General features: G+C 40.2%; 1 long non-coding RNA gene across 2 annotated transcripts; it reads right to left on the bottom strand.

Moving 5' to 3' along the window:
- Nucleotides 1-270: 270 nt before the first annotated feature.
- On the bottom strand, nt 271-21,976 carry LOC106030047 (uncharacterized). Of its 2 annotated transcripts, XR_010832184.1 has the most exons (4): nt 21,325-21,976; nt 18,309-18,406; nt 15,749-17,069; nt 271-11,818 (listed from the first exon to the last, which is right to left on the bottom strand). It is a non-coding gene; the product is annotated as an uncharacterized lncRNA (long non-coding RNA). The 2 variants fall into 2 exon arrangements; XR_001203506.3 differs by having other exon boundaries at nt 271-17,069.
- Between the last annotated feature and the right edge of the window lie 685 nt (nt 21,977-22,661).

The raw sequence follows: 22,661 nt of genomic DNA on the forward strand, positions 1-22,661 counted from the left end.
TTCTTATCGAGACAGTATAAGCACGATACAGACAGAGTAGGTCATCAAGGCAGTAAGCTACATCTTAAGGTATATTTGAGTCAAGCACCAATATAAATTAATACAAGCCAGTGCAAATTCTATTATCAGTTGTGTTAAAGCATTGTCCTGAAAGTGTTTTTTTTGGATATGGGAAATTAGAATGGCCCTAAATTTTTATTTTAAATAAATATATCATGATCAGCCTTATAGACAAATCTGAGGCAACCTCTCCTTTTGCATTTTGAGTTATTTTTGGAGTTATTTTTTCTCTCTCTTTTTTTTTTTTTTTTTTTTAATGAAACAGAAGAAAGTAATACTGAAGCAGATGGTCATGGCAGAACACTGACTTCAAATAAGCAAGTGTGAGTCAGCCTGTATTAAATGCAGACAGGATAGATTAGGGAAGAACAGTGACCTCGTGATCAGGAATTCAAAACCCACATGAAGGGAGTCTGTGGATGCTTGTGGGTATTTTGGACAAAGTGGGAAGCAGTGAGGTTGTCACTGGAAGCCCAAGTGGGCAGCACTGCCCAGAGGGGAGGATTTTGTGGGTGCTGGAGGGGGCTGCAGCATTGCCCCAGTTCCAAGGGGAAAATGGTCAGAATCGTGGATGGAATTGTCTTGCTCTGGGAACTAGAGACTTGGACAGCAGGAAAGGAAATCTTAAACCAACTCTCACAAACAGCTGATCCGCTGGGAAGTTTGCATAGTATGGACAGTCTCCCTGCAGCTCAGTGTGATGTGAAATTGGTGTTGTACTGCCTGGAATCTATGATCTTTGCAGCTGGGTTACTTGGTAGTGTCCCTTCCAGCAGGTAAAATGTACATGACTTTATGGAAGACCAGAGTACTCTCTCCTGGAAACATACTGACCTAATACGAGTTTTCTGTAGTATCAGTATAGCAGTTGGTTTTACAAATAATCTTTGCAATGGTGAAAGTACATACTGAAACCTATGGAAACAAAACTAAAGGTCTTTTTAGATAACGAGATACAGACCATTTCTGGCAGTAGTTATAGACTGAGAAGAATTTATCTTTGTTAATACCTAGAGGAGCACAGGGAAAGAAAAGAAGTGGTGCAAGCTGCAACGCAGATGTATCTGAAGGACTTTCAGTCCTACAAAAGGAGGACTGGGAATGAGGGAAGATTCATAAAATTCCCTCAAGTACGAGCTTTTTGTGAAAGCCAGGTGAAATAGGACGCAATTCAGAAATTTGTTAGAGAAAACCATATTGTCCTTTCAGTCAGGCAATTCCTGGACATTATGATGAATTCTTCTCACAGGTAGCCTTTCCTCTGCTATTCTTCATGAAGAAGTGCACCTATAAATCATCTTGCTTTGTGAGAGCAAGTATTACAGCGCTTGAAATGTTGAATGCAATATTTTATTAAAATTCACAAATCCATATTTTTCACCTTTCAGAAGTAATATATAAATGCAGATAAGGGCCTCAGCTTGAGGAACAGTCTAGAATGAATTAGCAAGTGTTCCGTACCTTAGGTGTTCCTCTATGCTGTATGTTTCTGTGTGGTAAGCCAGAACAATGCAGTATTAATGACTACAAAGTCACACTTCCTCTCTCATGCCTTCTGTAAAGATCTTGTAGTGAACTCTGGATCTTGAAAAATACATTTATTCTATTTTATTTTATTATTTTTTTTTTGCATTTACACATTTGTTATGTGTCCAGGTTTCTGTACCCTACGGTAGCACATTCAAAGATATTTTGCCAGGTTAGTTTGGACATGGCAGAAAATATTTAAAAAGGAATCAATTAAAAATTATTAGAAAGTAGATTTTAAAAAAGCAAGTCTCTGTGTTCCAATTTGTCTATGTATCCATGGAGCCTGAAGCAGAAAGGACCATCAGATACTGCTCTCTCACAACCTGTTAAAAACCTGTTTACCCAAGGTTTTGAGATGTACTAATATGTAACTTGTATTTAACTAAAGCCTATCCTCTTGCAGATCATCCATTCTTTATCTGAGGGAAACGTGACTATAAGTATATGACCTCCAAAGGCAATTCAGTCTAGCAATTCATCAGATAACATCTAATGTTCATCTAAGGTTCATCTAGCATGCTTCATTTAGATTCGCCTGGCTTCAGTTTCCAGGCACTGGTTCTTATTATGGCTTTTTCCACTAGGTTAAAGAATGTGTGATATGAATTTCTTGGATTTATGTGGCAGCTACATGTGCATGGGAGTCAAATCACCCTTTTCCATGAACAGACTGAATTCCTTCCTCTCTCATTGGAAAGCAACTTTTCTTGCATCCCATCTTGTAGCTTTCCTTGTGCTTTCAGTATTCTTTTAAAATGTGGATACCGAAGTGGAATTAATCATTTCAGTATCAACCTTGTAAACACCAGATTCACAGTTAAAATTGTTTCCCTTTCATTTTCCCCCACGTGTGTATTCGGTGACAGCTTAAGGGTTGTCCACTGTCTGGTTGTCTACTTTCACCCTAATTCTCCTTGAAAGTCACTTTTTGTTCTGTAGGAATAGTCCTTTATCCTGTGTACGTGGTTTGCATTCATTGGCCCTAGACACACATTGCATTTAGCTGTATTTGAATATTTGCTTCAGCTGGCCAAGCCTGTCTTTTTTAAGATTCACCACTCTATTCATCTTTCTGTCATCTGTAAATTTTGTTCACCATGTTTTTATATATACTTCGCAGTTTGTTGATGTGAATATTCAGTACTGATAGGAATGGTACAAATCCTTGTAAATCCTGCAAAAAAAACCTTCGTGCATAAGTCCCAGCTGAAAAGTTAATGCTCTACTGTATCAATAAATCACATATTAGATGGCTTTATTAGACAAATCTAAACAAATAGATGTCGATAGGAACAGCATGCCAAAAGTCTGATTGAAGTTTATTACCTTTATGTACTTACCAGCCACATCTTTAAGTTTGTCAGAGACTAAAATCAGGTTTCTTGAAGTAATGGGACAATATGGACATTTTCCAGAAGGCTGAAGAGGAGTCTTTTTTTTTTTCTTTTCTTTAAGTCTCAGTCTATGAGTATGATAACACTTCTGCTTGTGGCTATGTGATTTCAATATTTCACTCTTAAAGCTGTTATGAAATTAGAGGGTCACTGTAACTGAAAAAAGTCCTGTGTAAATTATGAGAAAAAGCCATCTGCAAAGGTTAGCTATCAGCTCAGAGGAGGAGGGAGAGAAAGGGAAGAACTGAGCATCCTTCAGTGGAGACAGCATGACTGACTAGCATGTTTGCTAACACTTACTGAGTTTAATCAGCATTGGTAAATGTCTGTTTGAGTGGATTTAAGAAATAAGCCTTGGTTAAATGTAATGAGCAATAAGAAATGTAATAGGAAGCCCACTAGAGATCTACAAGCTGTTTCACTGAAGCCCACTTCAGTCCTGAGCCCTCCAGAGCCAGAACGAGCAAAACAGCTCCCGACTGCCAGCCACCTCAAAGTTGTGGGCCACTTAGCATCCCTTGCTTGCAAAAGTCTTCACCAGAGGTTATTTGGATGAGCTGCTTTCAACATGTTTGTGTCTAAGGTTTCCCTTAGCTATCAAAGGGCTATACCTACCTTTAATGCAGTATTTGTCAAGCTCTGCCTTTCTTGGATCATTGTTGCCAGGTTTGAATAATGTTGTGAGAGGGCTCTTAAGATTATTCTTGGTTCTGCTACTTTTAACATTTTCCTGCTTGCCAGCTTTCTAGCTTCTTGTACCATGTTTTCATACTCCAAAAGTTTTTGTTTTTTTTTTTTTCAAATTGGCTCATTTTTATTTTTTATTTTTCTTCCCCAGTGAAACAAATGCTCTTTTCTTTTTCTTGAAATAAATATTTCTCATTTTTCTCCTTTTCCTCAGATACTAGACAGTCTATACACATGGGCATATATAATATAGTTCAAAGAAATATGTTTTTATGAGTGTGTATGCATACAGTCATGTTGTTTGTTGGCACTATCTTGTTTTCTTATATAAATCATCACCAATCTAATAGAATGGACAAACACTAACCCCAAATCAAATGGTTCATTTTCCATTATCCATTACAGTGATTTTCTAAGTAGAATAAATTTATGCTGAATGAAATATCATTTGAGTAGTTGACATTTATGACTAGTTGTTCAAGGCTTGCAGCAGGAGCAATGGTGCAACCTGAAGCATTTTGCAGCAATGCGTTAGAGCAGTGCGTTTCACCCCTAATTCGTCCTGCCCTTCTCTCTTCCGGTTAAAAGAGTCTGCTGAGAACTCTTATCTACATGAGTCAGCATCGCACATTCACAACCAATCCAAAGACAAAGATAGGACAGTACATCTGCCTGGATCATTATTTTGTGGGATTTCCTTCATCCCTACATTTCTCTAGGATTAGTGAAGTCAAACTCCTACAGATCTTTTCATATTTTTCTTTTGAGCTGAACCAACAGAAGTCGTATCTGCCTTCTGCTTTTCACCCAGAAGCTGATACAGTTCCATGCAAAGTAAATGCCACAAAAACTAAAATGCTTTTCGGATCAACAGAGTTTTGAGAGGAGACAGCATGCAAATCCTAGATCTTTATTGTTAACAAATTAACATTGAAAGTTATAGGTGTCTGATTACAGGGGTTTCTGATCAAATCTAAGGCAATTTTACATCTTCTGTGATGTGTAAGATTGTTCTAAAATTTCACAAAAGACAATTTTATTTATTTATTTATTTTGCAAGATCTCAGTGTACCTTGGCTCGGGACATGCAGGAAACACAACATGATCATCTGTTCACACATTCTACTGAAAATTTCAGTTCTAGCCGCAAATAGTAATAGAGTGACAGTGAAATATCTTTAAAAAGAAGTGCTTAAAGCTCATAAACATTCACATTTGAATGAAGATATAAATTCCTAAAATGAAGAAACAATAAAACTTTTTACAGAGAGTTTTTATTTAACAGAAACCAAGTAATATAGCCCATTATGTACTCCACAATAGCTGAATCAATCAGTGTAGGGTTTTTGCTCTGTATTAGAAACCACATTTGTGGTATACAAGTAAAGTAAACCCAAATAGCTGTATACCGAGTTAATCAGTATTACTGTTTTTAACCAGGAATTTTCCAAAGTTATTCTCTATATTAGAAGTTTCAACCTTTGGATATTCAATTTAACAAGAAGATGAAGGGGCATTCATTGTGAGATTAGACAATGATTTTTTAAGTACACATAAAATCCATGCTTCATAACTTGGAGGGTTTCACTGTGTGATTTAGTAGGCTTTTGTTGGAGCTTTGTCTTGGTGTATGTAGGCTTTTGTTGCTTTAAATTTCCATATTTCTTATTCTGACAATTGCTGTCGTGTGGGTAGAGAACAGGACCCTAATTCACACAGAAAAAAATCCGAAAAAAAAAAACCCACAGGGATTAGGAGGCATTCATGCAGGGAAACTAATGTCCTCTCTCCTAGGGTTCTTTTAAACTGACACCCACTTAAATCTCTTTAGGCTGCTGAGAGCAAATAAACACTAAAACTTTTTTTTTTTTTTTCTTTTCTTCTCTGTAAATAAAGGAGCATCCATACTTCCCTGGGTTGAAACACTGACTATTCGTTCCATAATAGCTCTTTCATAGCCCACTGTGGACGATAATGATGCAATTACAATCCTTTTAAGACTATATTGTCTACTTGATAAACTAGCAATTACCTGATTAGACAAATTTTGGAGACCAGTATTGGGTATACAATAGACCACAAGTCTGGTCAGTCATACAATTATGGAACCAGCAGTCATGCTGTTCCTAACCAAAATTATCTAAAAGCAGTGCTTTGTGCAAAAAAAAGCATAACCTGTCTGTCTCAGTTTCCTTTAAAAATATTAAACAGTAATAGATGTTAGCTTGTGTTGAAAACTCTTTTCTTATTTTGTCCATCTACTTTCAAATTCATTCTAGTTTTACACTAGTGTAAATCTGTCTTACCAGTTGATGCCACTTTTAACCCAACTCACTTGGAGGAATGGAAGTGTATCCAGACTTTGTAGATGGCTTACTACTGCGTGAGGTCAGGGTAATCTATCCAGAAGGAGCTTCTTGAAGTCAATAAGCAAGAATGTTATTAACATGCTGATCTTTTTCCCATGTTATACAATCTAAGGCTATAAAAATATCCGTTTCACTAGCAAGCACATTCCCTGTTGGAGACAGATCATTAAAGTGTTGGTAACGCTGAAACTGGTGAGGGTGGCAGATGTGATGAATAATAATTAAAGAGACACAAATGAGCAGGAAGTTTCATATGCTTGACTGAAAAACAACGGTAGGTTGGGCATCCTTTGAGCAATTCTGGCCTGCCTTTCCCATGACAAGGAGTGATAGGTGGTGAGGGGAGACTGGAGAACTACACAGCCCCTGTGTCAGTGCTTAAAACACATAGACCTCCTCAACCTTTTGGGTTGAAGTAACCTGAGGCAACTTCTGCAAAGTGAAGAGATTCCAAGCCACTTAGAACAAACCTGAAAAAAAGTTTTACAGTCAAAAAAAATTTGAACAAATAAAAAACAACTCAAATTCCACTCAACTCTCCTGAAAAACTAAACTTAGAGGAGAATTAAAGAAAGAAATTGAACCGCATTTTAGGTCCAATAGGAGCCTATCTTTGTCTATATTCTTCAGTCTCTCTTCAGTCAAGGATTTCAAGGATTTGTTACATGTGCAGTCACTGGCGTTATGCCATTTTAACTCACAGCAAAGCTGTCAGGACAGCAAAGTTGGAAAACTGGAAGCTGGAAATAAGATTAGACCCTCTTAGTGTGGGGAAACATTTAAGTAAAGCATTAGACGTGTCATGTAGGAGGAAAATAATTAGGCTGTAATAACAGGGGAACTGAAGGAAAAAGTGACCCGAAATTGGAACCAAGGGAAATGTGTTAAAGGAAACAGAAAAGCAGTATGTCTGATATCCATAGCAGGAAACCTAAAGTAGCATGACGCATCCCAGGAGAATGTGGCGGGGGAATAACTGCATCATGTGGAGACTGGTGTACCCTGAGGAGGATGCTGGGGCTCAGGGAACATCCCCACACTGGCAAAAGACTGTCTACCTGTGGTGGCAAACCTGGGGCTCTGCGGTTAGCTGATGGCTCTGGAAGCCACAGGAGAAAAGTGGCTGGGCATGGGCAGCTGGGGCAGGAGCACCAGAGCTCCTGCCTGAGCAAGTCTCCAAAACAGCCCTGGCGGAATCACCCAAGTTCTACCATTGGAAAAGTTTCTGTTGCAAACACACTTCACTAGAAGAGAAATAATCTGTCATTTTTTCTGATTTTCAAATAGCAGTGAGCAAGGTCAGCGGGAAGAGTAACTACCCGATGCCTATGAGTCATATATCTGAGTCTGGGCTGATGTTACTTAGACAGCGTGCCACTGTTAACTGCTCGCTTTTGTGAAGTCTCGTATCACTGAGTTTTACATGCAAGTGACTGTGGTAGGCAGCATATATGAAGATGCGATGTGGAAGGGAGTTCATTTTAATTCCAACTTCCTTTTCTGCACCTGAACAATAATAATAACAACTCTAATAATTGTGCAATCCAACGGAGTTTTTAAAAAACCCTGTCACAGACTTTTTAGTGAGCTGTGTAAGAGAAACTGTCATTTACAAACATATTTTTATAAAGCAAAATCATACCAGCTTCAACGTGAATAGAAATGTATGATCCTATGTCTTGGGATTTGCCCGCGTGCTGGGAAGTGCCCCTAGAACAGTTCTGCAGTAAAACAATTTCTGGCCTGGGTCTCCAGCTGTATTTGGTGGTATTTCCTATTTGTGATAGAAACAGGCAACTCTCCTACCATCCACATTTGTGAGTTCATGAACTATCAGAGGAAGTTTTTATATTACGAACATCTGTTTTATCCCCATTCAGCTGTACAACCACAGCTGGGAAAGACATGAACTGAGCTGTTAGTCATTTCTGAAATAAAAATAGATATAGTCTATGACTATAGGCTTTGGCTATGAGCCTGAGACCGTCATCATCTCATTATTCCATTGCATTGCATTACATTAACTTACCTAATTACAGGCTCTTGATTTAAGAAAGCATTTGAAAAGAATAGAAGAAAAAGCACAATATTTTATGACAAACTAAAACACCTTTTTAATGTGCCATCTTCCAATGATGTATATTTTTATAGCACTACTCTTCAGTGACTAGCCAAGACATCACAGAAAACTTATCCAAACAGCTGAAAAATTGGCAGGCCAGTTTATCTTGTTCTTGGAAACACAGATTTCTGGAAGTCATTCCGCATAATGATGTAGCAGCTCAGGTGTGTGCTCTTCCCTGTAGATTTAGCACTGGGCAATACAATAACATGTAAGAAAAAAAAAGTCTGAGAATCACTTATATTATGAGTAATGCTGTTTGAGAGCTAATTTCAACAGGGTGCATAGAAGAGGTTCATGCACTCTTATCAGGAAATAATGGTACTGGGCAAGTTTATCCAGTAAAGACGCACAAGGAAAGATTGCTTTCCAGCCCACCCACCTCCATTGCATTACTCCTTCATTTTCTGGGAGATCTGGTCATCTCCCTGGTGAAAATGGTATGAGCCAGGAGTGTGATCAAGGAGAACAAAATTATTTTTCCCATGAAACTAGCAGAAAATTTTCAGCACAGTTTAATCAGCCTAGGATTTGTTAAATTCCCTGTAGAGCTTCCAAATAGAGGTGATTGCTGGAGTCTTGCTCTGGGCTAATCCAGCCGTGGCAGCCTGACTCTTGGTAAACTGTCTTCAATGAATGTCATAAATCTCACCATTTTCCAGGTGAAACCTCCCCCAAATTCTGCTGAGAAAATCTTCCCATCCACTGATAGTTCACAGCCAATGTTTTTCAAAGGCTATGTTATAGATTTAATTTTTATTTCTACCTTCCATTTCAGTTTGAATAATCCTTTAACTAAACCTTCCATTTTACTTTGAATAATCCTTCAACTAAATCCAGTCCATAAGTAAACCAGTTTTAGGTGATTGCAGGTGACTCAGGTGTTGCTTTTTTCATCATATTGCTCACCCACCACTAACTCTAGTGGCAGGAGTATTTTTACAGTTTTACAATGACCAGTGTCTTCAGCAGCCCAAATCAATATCTTCAAGCAGCCCAAAATATATCACACGAGATGCCATGACAGCAAGCACCAGCAATATTCCTGTAAACACGATTTAACAAAAAGATATCTTATATACCAACAGTCTCAGTTGGTCTCAGTGTTGGACAAGATCAGATGATGGGCCAAAAATAGCTGTCTGAAAATGGACCTCAGAAAAAGAGGTGTCACTGATCTGTGAAGGAGATACTTCAAGAATCTGCAGATGTGGTGCAGTCCTGTTTTTTACTGGTACAAGCATATTAGTTAGTGATTACATCTATCATTGTACAAGCCACTCAAGTAAAACTTTCTGCCGTCTCTGGCTGGTAAAGGAATGTGTCCCACCTTGACAAATGGTGGCCTCACCTTGCATAAGTGTCTTCTTCTCTAGCTGCATGGAAAATAACAACATGTCTGAGCACAAAACTGCGAGTCTTTAGGAAACATTAACAAAGAGCAGAGGAGGGTGGTCCCCTAACCACTCATTTCCCAGGGACCCTATTTCCCTCTCTCCACCTTCCCTTCCTCTCTGGAAAACCCAGAAAGAGACTTGAGGCTGACTGCAGAAATCTCTACCATAGGGCAAAAGTTCGCTTACGCAGAAGTCAGAGCTGCTCTGAGTAACCCCAGATTAGAGGACAAATCCCCACCAAGCAGAACAGCCACTGCAGACCTCGCTGCCCTCTTCTTGGGAGAAAAGTGCAGCTCTGTGACCTGTCTCCTCTATTACAGACCCAGTAGGATGGACGAGTTTTGTTTCGACAGAAAAAAGATGAAAACTCCCAAGCACTCATTTTTTCCATTAGGGAGAGAAAAACAACAAAAAGAACAGCATGTGGTAGATATTAGTCATGTTACTTAGTACACTGCTTTGACTTTTTTATATACTGCGGTGGTAGGCACGGTGTTAAAACTTGTATAATCTGCTTTGAAAAATTCACCTCAAAAAATAAAGTGGGAATCAGCCATTTCTTCTTTAACATTTTCCTGTAAGTGAGTTAAATGCTGTTTCTATTTACAAAATGTGTGAATAAAACACAGAGCGTGTGAGAAGTCATCACAGGAGTGAAATGGGAATTTGGACCGTGATGAGAGCATGGCAATCATTTCTACCCACTGGCAAGGATCAGCTGTCCTCCCTCCTCCTTAATCTTCCTCCTTCTGCTCTTCCTACCCCACTTTCTACTCTCCCACTGTTCTCTTATTGTGAATTCTTCCATATGCTTCTTGTTTTTACAATTCCTCCCTCTCCTGGAGATTGGAGTTAACTTAGATTATCATCTTCAAAACTCTTCTCTTGAAATGCAGTTTTTCTGAGGTGCTTACATTACAAGTGACAAGTTGTATCAGGGGGCAGAATATGTCAGACAATAAATAATTTCCTTGTGTTATCAGTTACTGTAGATTAGAGAAAAAGAATTAATTGTGTCTAGCTCCAACAGGGAATTTTATTTTGTTGATTATTTAATTGTCTCCTGTCTGCTCACTGAAAGATAACACATCCTAAGGTAAAGAAATGAATAGAGTCATTCATGCACACACTTCTAGACCAACGCATGCCATCATTTGGAGGTTCTATGTATTGATACCTTAGTCCAGACCTGTGAAACAAAGGTAATCTATGTAATTCAAAGTAGGGTCGAAGAGGCTGCTTCAAAGAAGCTGCTTCTGTCTTGCTTGCTACAATAAATCACAACACATGCCCCCAGCCTATTTCTTTAGCTGAGATACAAAGATGGTGCAGAAGATAACGGAATTGCTTGTGTCCTGTTCACAAGAAGAAAGATTCATTGGCAAAATATCCACATTATTCCAAAAAGTGATTTATGTCAGCACTGTTGCATTACTGTACAGTGTAGCCGGCTCATAGAAGGGAGAAGCTGGCTGGTGTTGATGCACTACAGGAAGCTGTAGTGAAAGAAAAGGGTGATGGAGAGAAAATTAGGTGCTACTGCAGCTCTGATTAGTGAGAGCAAAATATGCAAAGCCATGTATTGGTATTTCCTCTGATACATCTGCCTGTATGGCTCCCAAGACTGGAGCATCTGCACAAACTCTCCTGCTTTTACTACCAAGATTACAACAGCTGCTGTGAGAATTGCTTTGTTTTCCTGCAGTATAAAAATATAATCTTTATTCAGCCCAGTTATTTCTACCGAGTATTACACAAGGTTTGAATGCCTATACAGATTAAACAGATAGCATTTCTCTGCATATTTATCAGCAGAGCGCACAATGGCATAATGAATGTGTGGAGCTGCTTTTTGAACAGACGCCATAGTGTTGCAACTTGAAGCATGACAAAAAACTCAAAACAAACATTTCCTTAGGTTCTGAAAAAGTCAAGCTGTCTTTTATGAAGCTGAACTGCTCCTTTTCTTCAGATTCTACCCCAGTCTTGATGAAGACTGTAAGACTCTGGAATTGGAGATGCAGCATTAGCTTCTTACTGTGTGTGAGCTGTGGGTACCCTGACTCTTCTGCACAGCACATTTTGGACAGGGCATATCACATACCTGACCCAAAGGGAAACATACACAACTTGCACAGGAACACGGCTTCAATTTCCCTGCTGCTATCACCTCTTCCATGAGCTCCATGTGGCTGTACCTTCTTTGGATTCGGTGGGTCAGCTCTTGAAATCCTGGTAGCTGCAGCCTTTAGATTTGTTCTTAAAAACAAAAATATGTCTCTTGATAGCAAAATGAAGCATATCTTCTTTTGCAAAGTGTTTAAATTCCTCAGAATATGGGATACACTGACAGAAATTGTAACTGGGAGACTAAAGAAGCCCAGTCAACCATCTGTGGCTTCATCACACAACAGGCCTGAGGGCACCTCCAGAGCCACCAACAGAACAGCCTTGGGAATCCGTAGAGAAACCAGATGCGTCTACATGCAGGAGAAGTCTTCGCTATTTACTCCCCTAGGCTTCTCTGTGCTCCAAGAGAAAGCCACACTGGGATAGTACATCTGCAGCATCCTTTCTTTATAAAACATACATTATTAAAAGACATCTCATGTTCAGAAGCAGAAAACAAATAAATGGATCAATAACTGAAAAATGAAATTACTGGTTTTTGAGATACTGCTCTTCTGACTACTTAAATAAAAAGACAATGGAGATGACAGGCTCCTTTCAAACTACAGAGCAACATATGAAGCAGAAGAAGGTTCCAGGAAACATTTGGAAATGCTCTGGTTCCTTTTAAAAGCACAGATTGGCAAGAAGGTCATTCCTCGGTTAGTGAGGAATTTTATCACCATTTAGTTTCAATTTATGAATTATATCCACTTAATTATTTGCTTTTGTGATGATTTATTTACAGCTGTGACTATCTTATTGCATGAAGATGATTCTTACATTCTCGAAAAGATCTCTGTTGAAAGTAAGAGCTTGCTCTGCATTTCAATGTTGAAAAGCACCTGTGCTGTCTTATGCTAATTTTCATCTCTGAGTTTGCTTTGATTTTGGATGTTCAAAATCCAGATCCATCTTTTTATGCCGTGTGCTGGCAACTAGATTTCTACAGCTGTCAATCATCACAGCCATCACTCATCTCCATTTGTTCAAATGCCAACTTTTCCCTAGTATCATCTCCTAAGTCATTCTCCCATATGACTATCAAGAGGTCTCAGATTATGATCAAGGCACATGTCCTAGGATTGTTTCACCTCTGCTCACCTTTCTGGTTCCCATTGGACAAACTTCCAACGCAGGGTCTTGAATTTTTATTTTTATTTTTTTTCTCTCAACAGCTGTGACATTGTCCGGCAAAATATCAAACACTTTTCCAAAAACATAGTCCCAAAAATAGCTCAGATTTGTTAACAAATTACCAAATCTGATATCAGCCCAGAACACCTTTTTAAAAGAAGAGAATGGCTTTTTCATCTTATGATCTGCAACTGAACATTTTTGTATGGTTAGACTATTTCCCTGATCATTTTTCCAAGGTTGCTCAAAATAATTTACCAATTCATATTACATCTATGGATCAAGCACAGTATATTAGTTGTTTCATTTAAAATTTGACAGGCATTCATTTCTTTTAAAACCTTGTGAAGTACATGATCCTCATAACTGAAATTGTTGTGTTGGTATTTGTGTTTCATCATTCAAAATACAGTTGTCTATAAAAATGTTCTAAGATTATTTACGCAGATAAATTTCCTGCTAAAACCCCAAGGGTGAAATACTTTTGGAAGCACAAGTTTCATAAAATTTCATTTATGAACTTTGAAATGTTTCCTTGAGTAATGTAGAGAAGACTTTAATCCAGAAAGAAGCTGGTACACTAAATTAAGTTGAAATGTATTGGGAGCAAAGGAGAAAATTTGAATTGTTAGATAAAAGTTCACTTGAAGCATTTCACAAGACCAAAATGTATAAACATATTCCATCTAACATTTGTCTGTGCTATCGATATCCTGGATCAGAGACTAAGAAATTATCTCATGCCATATAGAAATTAAAATGTCTTCAGATACATATGGGAAACATCTCTGAGAACAGAGCAGGGATTTGCAGGCTGACATTACTTCCTGTGTAAAAAGAAAATCCTTTCTACAGGACTTGTCCTTGTCCTGGGTGTATTGGCTATAATCTGCTAAAATTTCAGGGAAGAGAATGCTTCTAGAGACACGTGAATAAAATCCAGGAAAATGGAAATTAATGTTTCTGGTGCTGTCCACAAACAGCAGTGAAGGAATGCTCACAACAGAAAGCTTGCTGAATTCAACAGAGTCAAGATGGCTCTTTCCTTATCAACTAACTGCTGATCATCAACTTCCAAAGGAAATGTTTTAAATCTGAGGCTGATAACATGTGCTTCAAGACCTTTTGGAGCTCCCTCTCAATTCCTGCCAAATTTTACAAATTAAAATTCCACTAAATCATTCTTAAATCTCTCCTAATATACTGCATTCACTGCGTGCATAGCATGTTGCACTAACTTCCTTTGGCTGTCTGTTGTATTAACAAATAACACATAGGTTAAATTGTGTTAACTCACAACTCAAATGCAGAGCAAAGGACGGTATTTATATCACCTGTTCAGATCTGTTCTGAAGTAGGCTCAAATCTGCTACTTGTAAAAGTCAAGGAGCAGCTGCTTTTGCTCCATTTCAGCTAAGGTTAGAGGTTTTATTTTCAACTAACCCAAAGGCTTTGCTTTTGTGCTATATCATGGAGCTCTTGTCTGAGTACGGCAGAGCCATCTAAGTCATCCTGGTATTTTTGGAATACAGGTTTCTTCTTTTAACTTGTTTCCAAAGTTTTGTATTATTTGGGTAGTTTTTCCTGTGCCTACTTGTCATTCATTAGACTTCCATACTGACTGTAGCATTTCTATTGGCTAGTTTTCTTTCTCCAGAGGAATTAGTAGGGCTTGTTTGAATTTGTTACAAAGATTATATCCAGAGATTATATCATTTTTCTTCCTTCCTCTGCTGTAGCACTTAAATGTTTAATCACATGGAATAAAGCTGTTTACCTAGCTCAAATCAACAGCAGACTAGAGGCAAGAGAATATGGAAGTGACTGAAGAAGATTCCCGGTGTCTATCATTACCACTCATCTTTTCATACTAGGCCAAACCATCAAGATCCACATGCTTCTATGACAACTTGGTCCAGGGTACAATCTGGCATTATTGTTAGGCTTAGAGGCCCCAGGCGAATTTTGGGCTCAGGCTTCCTGTCTGCTGGTCACGCTCCCTGTGCCACTTGCTGCCCTGCCAGGCACTCATGCTCAGCCTGAGATGTCGTTCCCCTCAGCTGGCCTCATCTGCAGGATGTCCCTCTTTCCTCTTCAAGCTACTTAGCTTTTCAAATAAATTCTATGAAATTAATTTCATGATACCTCAAAAAGATCTAAGCTGATGAGAAGACAGACATGGAAAAATGACATCAAGCTGATATATGGTCTCACTTCTTTCAGCCAATTGCTGATCATCCAATTTGCAAACTGACTAATTTTATACACATATCAATGGTCTCATGGTGAGAAAATAACGGTCAGCTCCATGCCTCTTTTTATTATATGAAGAACAAACACAAGGTAGCAAGCTGTCTTCTGCTCTGACTTTGTGGTTTAACATCTGTACAGTAATGACTTAAGAAGTTGATTAAAAATCTGGGTTAAGATCAAATTTCCCTGAAAATCAGCCACCCAGGCATGTCCCAGGAAAAAAGAGCTTTAAAGAATCATTCAAGCAAATAACAAGGTTCAAGGTTCTCTATGTGGAATAACGGAAAGGAAAAAATGCTCTTCAAAATGACTTTTAAAATCCCTGTTTGACATGAAGTAACTTCTCAGCCCTCAACCTGGAATCTTAACAACTCAGAATCTCAGTCCCAGTGAAAACCTTACCCCTTCTCTCCAGTTTAAGTGACTGAATTATTCCTGAAAGATAAACAATAAAATCTAACAACAAATGTATCATGGATAGGATGCTGAAGTATCACTGATAGCAGCAAAATATACATATATATACACATCCCCTTCCGCCTGCACAAACAAATGTCATTCATTTTATAGCAGTTAATACGTTTGCTTTTTTCTGCCTTTAAAACACAAAGCAAACAACAAAAACCCCACCTCAAAAACAATTTCCAGAAGATCCAGGCCTGGTATCAACCTCCTGAGTGAAACCGTCGTGGTCTGTGCTTGCTTGCAACAGCAGCAGGAAGCTGTAGGCTGGCAGCGCTCAGGCTGTGTTAGCAGGCAAACCCTCAGTTTGAAAAATGTAACAGCCTTTGTTATCACTCCTGTACATACTGAAGTTCTGTGATAAGGCGTTACAATTGTGGGTTTGCAGGGAAGGGGACTGCTGAGATGACTGGAGAGGACAGTGCTGCAGCAGCGACCACTTTCCCACTCCATTCTGCCTCAGTGCAGCCGTCCGGCTATGAACAAAAATTGCCGGTTTCACTTGCTGGTAAGTTCAACTTTGTACTTCAGGGCCCACATGGGGAAGGAAAACTGGAGTAAATTGTTGGCTACCAGTCATGCTGTGAGTTCTGCTAGCTGTCGTCCAAGCAAGAGGAAAAGCTCCTCCTTCCCCTCAAAACATTGGTGTGCTCAGTAAGAAACAAATACAGCAAATTCATCCTTTGCAGAATGATTTTGTTCATATCGCCAGTACTTGTACACTCAGTAACAAGTTTCAAATGCTGACAAAGTCTTATTTTGCCTCACTTTTTCTATTAAAAAGAACAAAATTTCAGTGTGCCCACTTGGCACTTTTCACCTCTGCCTCTCAGCTTCAAATTTGGTACCTGAAGGAAAAATTTACGTAGAGGTTTTTCTGTCTTAACACACTCCTATTGGTTCTGCCACACAGCAGGAAGCAACAAAGTGCTGAGACTACATCTATATTGTTTGGGGCAGCACAGACAACTAGAGCAACTAAATTGTGCCTGCCCCTGCCCGTCCCCATCCCTGCCTGCTTCCATCCCCACAGCTTCAGTACCAAGCCACCGACATGTGCAAAGACGTTGATGCACCCATCATGGGCAATGACAGCTTGTCCGCCTGGTGCTGGCACCCCACATAACTCCTCCAACACCACCTTGGTCTAACGCAATGCACACCTCCATCTGGCACCAAGTTAAATACACACAATGGGGCTGGAGAGCTGGGGCTCTGAGCTGCACTGCAGTCACTGCTGTAAAACCCCAGCAGGACATGGGGTGCCATTCTTCTTGCCTTGTTGGCAATGGGGCATGCAGGGGGAAGGACTCAGCCACCTGTGGATATCTGGTGGTCTACTGAGGAGCCAAAAAATTAAATGTCTCTGCTTTGCTTCATGTCTTGTGACATATGCATCGTGCTGCATCTGGATGTGTCAACATGCATCACATCACGTGGTGCTCCGTAACCTGGTGTCAGGCTGCAGAAGCAGCTTCCTCAAAGCAGACTTAAAGTGAACAAAAGAAAGGAATTAAAAATAGCTAGCAAGCCAAGGAACCCAGCAGAATTTGCTGCATTGTCTATGAGAGCATCAGCTGGGACAGCTCTGCTCACAGAAATGCTGCCTTAGCAAAACAACTGTTTTGTCCCACTTGTATCTGCTCCCTATGAAGTGAGGAGCTGGAGTTTGTTAAGCAGGGGAGAGAAAAGAAACACAATCAAACAGAAGTAGTGCTTTTGTAATTCAAAAGGTTTGGGATATTGGAGGCTTTTTACTGCAAATTGTTCATTTGGCTGCATTTCATGTGTACGAATGCACACTTCAATTCTGCTGTAGTAATGTACAATGGACACATTCAAACACTCATTGTTAAAATCTTGAAATTTAATTTCATTTACTTTATGTTGTTTGGATTGCAGAACTTGTCTGTTAAACATAACCTCGCGCTTGTTTTTCCACTCAGCATTTTGAAGAAAAAACCCTGTGGGTATTAAAAATACTTGAAAGACCCCAGCTGACCACTGAAGCCCACATATCACTGAAATACCTGCTCTGGAAGTACTCAGAACTGTCACAAAGGGCTGAATTAAATGCTGGAAGTAAACAGTAATATGGTGTGGTCGGGCTATATTTGTAACTGAAAATCATAAAACCAAAACCTTCTTTTAAAAGAAAGACTAATATATCTTCGAGCCCCACATGCAGTAGAAATGAGAAGGAACTCTGCATTTTTTTTCTCCATTCACGGCATTATTTCACTGGGTTTCACGTGGCAGTGTTTCCTTGTGAGGGCTCTCCCATGCTGTTCACAGGCTCCTGCTTGCAATTAGCTCAGCTGCTGCCCCAGGGCTTCCCGTGTCCTGAGCAGGGGCACAGGACACCACCATGCAGAGGGACTTTATGGCACTGTAATAAAGCTCGGGGGGTTGCAAAGCTGTTACAACCAGCCACCGGAGTCAGATAATACAGGAGAAACATGGTTTGCAGGCAGAGCCAGCACCTTTTGTTAGACCAGCCCCAACCAGCAAGTGAAAATGGACACATGTTCAAGCCCACAAATGTAAGGTTAAACTGAACCCAAGGAAGGGTTCACGCGCCTGCATTTTTGTCCACTTCACAGAGGTTTTTTTTTTTTTTAAACATTTCTCTGAGGTGTTCTAATCACACGTTAAACTTCCCAGTAAAAAGCAAGGCAAAAGCAGCATACTCCAGTCACTTACAGACATCAGAAAACCTGTCGGTTACCTTTCCTTTCTGTCCAGCCTCCCTTCAGCTTTGTCAGCAGGCACCTCACAGAAGGACCTCGCTGTTCAAGGTGCTGTCAGACAGCCCTTTCTGTCGCTCTGGAACAAAAGAAACCCCTGCTGTTTTTGCAGTGGAAAAGAATGAAAGCAAACATGTTCCTTTCAACCCAGAGCAATCGTCCTCTTTTACTTGCACCTAAACATCAAGAGTTTGACCCTGAAAGGGACTTTTTCTTCAGTCTCCATGCAAGTGGAAATAGCATGTATAGTATGTAACTGGATGTGTTGTGTTGGGCTGCTTGTTCCTTCCTGATTGCAGATCAGAACATATGGATTCTTACTGAATCCTTGTATTCTAACTGGTATTGCTTTGGTTTTGATGATCAAAACCAGATAATGCAAAGATATAGAAACAAAGCCTCACAAACTCATCAATTTCTTTTAGCTTATTTCCAAAATAGTCTCTAAAGAAAATAAAGAAAATGTGGTACCACTTCTCTTTTTCTGTCTTTTTTGTACCAAGAAGTTGCCATACAGTAATGATAGTTTTATGTGTGCTTGTGATAAATAGCTAGTGATAAGTTGCGGTCAAGGAAGTGGTTTTCTGTTCCATATAACAGCAGGTACAAGCGGTGCAGCTCGCATCAGGCACAGAACTTCTATAATACTAAGAACGAGAAGTCAAAGTAAGTTCAGAAGCAAGTACATAGAGTTTCACCTTTCACACTGTGAGGAATTTACTTGGTCCTAGCACAGTGAAATAAGGATACAGCCATTATTTGCTTGTAGCAATTGCCACTGAAAGCCGTTTGGTTCCCCAAATATAACCACACTTTGGTTGCTCTTCCCTTCCCCATCCCTGGCATTGCCACATTCCCAGGCTGTGCAAATGCAGCACTTAACACCACCCGGAAAATTCACACATACATTTGCCACCATTTAGCCTCAGCTCATCAAAATATACATGCATGTCTTTCAACGGGATTCAGCTCCGATATTTTACTACTTCAAGACTGTCCCTGTTTGGCTATGTTGTGCTTATTTGCACCTCTAACAGGCCACAGTAAAACCGTAATTTGCACCTTTTGAGGGAGGAAATTCAGAGGCAAAAAGAGAAAGGTGTTACTGTTCAAAAGCTGTCAAAACAGAAACTTAATCAGGGAAATCCATATAAAAGGGAATGTGGGACACTATGTGATGACAGCCTCTTGTTACAGTGCCTGTGCACAGCATGGGGCTTCTGGATCACACTTCTGACGCAGCTGAGACACACATTCTGCTTTCCAGGTGTCTGAGCTAGGTAAAGCCTTCTCTTCATCATCCCGCTTCCCCCGTAATGTGATCAAATCCGTCATTCCTTTTGTTATCTCATTTTGTGTTTGCTTTGCCCTGCAGTAATTTGCTAACTGCAAAGGAGGCAAGTGCTCTAAAAACATACCAGCCTGCTGCAAGTAAGTCATACTTATCAGATGTGCTGGTAGTGAATCATGCTGACAGATTGGCTCTGTTTACCTCAAACAAACTGTCAGAAATGTTCAGTACCCGAACCAAAGCATGGAAGAGGCTTTCAAATACACATGCAGATCAGATCATAGCCCAGCGCATCATATTTTGCATATTTCATAATGGCATCACATGTACGTTTGCATGTAACGGTCTGAACATGCTTTTTACAAAGATATTTGATATCTCTGCAAGAAAAAAAAAGATTAAGGCACATGTACCTGATGGAGCAGGAGCAGATTTTCTCTGGCTCCTGCTGCCCAGGCAGTGAGCAGGGCTGCGCTGCCCTCAGCGCCCCGTCCCTGCGCCTCACATGGGGCTCTGCTGCTCCCTGCCACGCACCACGGGGTCAGCGCAGCCCCAGCTGCGGGAGCACAGCACCCGCTTGCCACAAGTCAGGAGTGGCACTGAAACATGTCTGCTTTACACAGCCTGGGAATTTCCCCCTACATGGCAGAGTGTGTATACAGTGATCTTGCTTTTCTTTCTCTGCTTCAGCCTTGCTATTTTGGTGGTAGGTTAGTTTTCCTGGCAATTTTAGAAAGTTTCAAACTGAGTTTACGGAAGACACATGTAACCCTAAACATGATCAGGTTTCCAAAGTCATAAACATATGCATGTAGAGGTGTGGTTTCTGACAGCAACGCTTACCTACCTGCTAGAGACCCCTCTGTGCACAGCTGTAGTTTGGGAACCCAAGGTGAAGTTTAAAAAAACACTTAAATTGGTCTGATTCCATACCCAGTACTCTTAAAAGAAAGTCCCTTTTTTGGTTTAAAGAACTCTTAACATGGTCTAATTCCCTCAGCAAGACTCAGAGTAAAAACTAAAATGATAAAAAAAAAAAATGCTTGAAATTTGTAAGTGCAAAGTTTAAAACTGTAAAATCTAGGGAACTGAACAACTCACCACAGCCTTGCCCAATATTTAAATGGAAACCAAGTGGGACAATCTGCGGTTAGGTAGAGAGAGCTGCAGAGGCTTGTTTTGCCTTTCACCTCTCCTCTTTTTTCTTTCCTAACCTGCAGCACTGTCGGAAAGAGTCCCCCTGTGGCTGGGAATCATCATTTCTAACTTCCCTGAGCAGGGTCAAGGCCTAGATGCTCCAGACCTGTCCAGCATTTACAATGCATGTAAGGTTTCCCATCAGAAGTAGCTACAAGCCAGGAGTTCAGCAGCAGGAGCTCGCTGGTGAGCGAGGCAGCACTGGTTACAGCCTCTCCATGTATGCAGGAATTCAGCCAGGGCTGCCCAGGACACCCACATACATCCCTGCGCTGGGGTGACTTAACAAAAAGGCTCTGCAGGGCTCCACTGTGCTGTGAAACTGGCCTAGGGCTGACGAGCTTGTCCTGTGTGCATTCCCCAGGAAGGAATTGCCTGCTTACATCAATTACTATTTAACACAGCAAATAAAGCACTTGGAGGAGTACCGTCCTTAGACCCACATCAGGTTCTGCACGTCACTCAAGTCTGTGAGGGACACTTCATCTGCTTGCTCCCCTATGGCTTACCATCAACAGACTCCTTTCTTGCTCTTCTTGTGCGTGCATTCGTTTGGCCTTGCAGTGCTCCTGCATTGGTGGTACATCTTCTAGCAACACCTGACCTCCCCCCAAAAAGAGGGGAGGATTGAATTGAGATGGATTTATGCTGATTTGTCAATCAGTGGAAGTTTAATTAAGTTCTCATGGTGAGTTTGAACCATTAACAACCTCATTCATGACTAACCAATACTGCTTTGTGTTTGTGATCCAGGCCAGGACTATAAATTGGCATCTGGTCTTGGTCACACCTGACAATAATTAAGTAAAAATTATTTCCCCCAATCTATTTTAGTGCTAATGAAAAATCAATCTGTTTACATAGAAACAAAAGGGGAAAGAGAGCAAATTCTTGACTTTCTAGAGAATCTGATAAGTTTTGTTTTCTGCTAGGTGAACAAAGTTCACACCAATATTTCTAAACATCTTACACACTGTGTGGCTTTACAGCCGTGTCACTGTGTTTGCAAAAGGGAGGAATACTCTGAGACGATCACTTTGCTATTAATTTTTGCACTCAACTTTCATTGTGCTAGTTTTGCTTCAGTATTACTTCTGTTATCTGTAGCCATCACCACTTCAATACTTGCAAAGAGTGAGAAGGGAAATGACAAGTGGCTCTAGCCAAAGCACCTGCAGTACCCTGCCTGCCGGCAACTTCACTCCCCTGCTCTGATGAGTAGCAGGTACCCAGGGGGAGACTTCACTGTTAAAGGACAAGAACCAGAGGGTCTAGGGAGATCCTTGTGGATCTTCCAGATCCTTTTGCAATTGCTGTTGTTTTAAAAGGATCTATGACCTGCTGAGATTCATTACAAAGATAGAAATACAGGCAGGCACAAAAGCTGCCTGAAAGATTTCTTTACAGAGATATTTCTTTCTCTTTGTTTCCAAGGCATTTAGCAGCAGCATTTTATTCTTGTAAATATGGCAGATTTTTTTTTTCTATTTTTGTACAGCTTTTCACCTTCATAAATTTGGAACTGATGTGCCACTTGCCAACTCCAAATGAACACACAACCTTCTGTTCCCTCTTGAATAGTATTATCTGTGCCTATAGTAGGACTACAGGAGTGGGGGAAAGCAGCTTATTAAGACATTCCTGTTGCTCTCTGATACTCAAGCAAACTGCAGCTACATTAAAAATATTCCCTTCACAGTATTGGCATATTATGTAAAGTCCCTGGAATGAATTGTCCTCAGACGGATGATATTTTAAAATGACAAGCTACAGCAACAAAACTTTCTGATGGCATTGCCACTGTTCTGTGAGGCAGAGCCTGCTCACACCTCAGCTCTGGGCTCGG

The sequence above is a fragment of the Anser cygnoides genome, chromosome 6 (assembly GCF_040182565.1).
Source record: "Anser cygnoides isolate HZ-2024a breed goose chromosome 6, Taihu_goose_T2T_genome, whole genome shotgun sequence".
Lineage (NCBI taxonomy): Eukaryota > Metazoa > Chordata > Aves > Anseriformes > Anatidae > Anser > Anser cygnoides.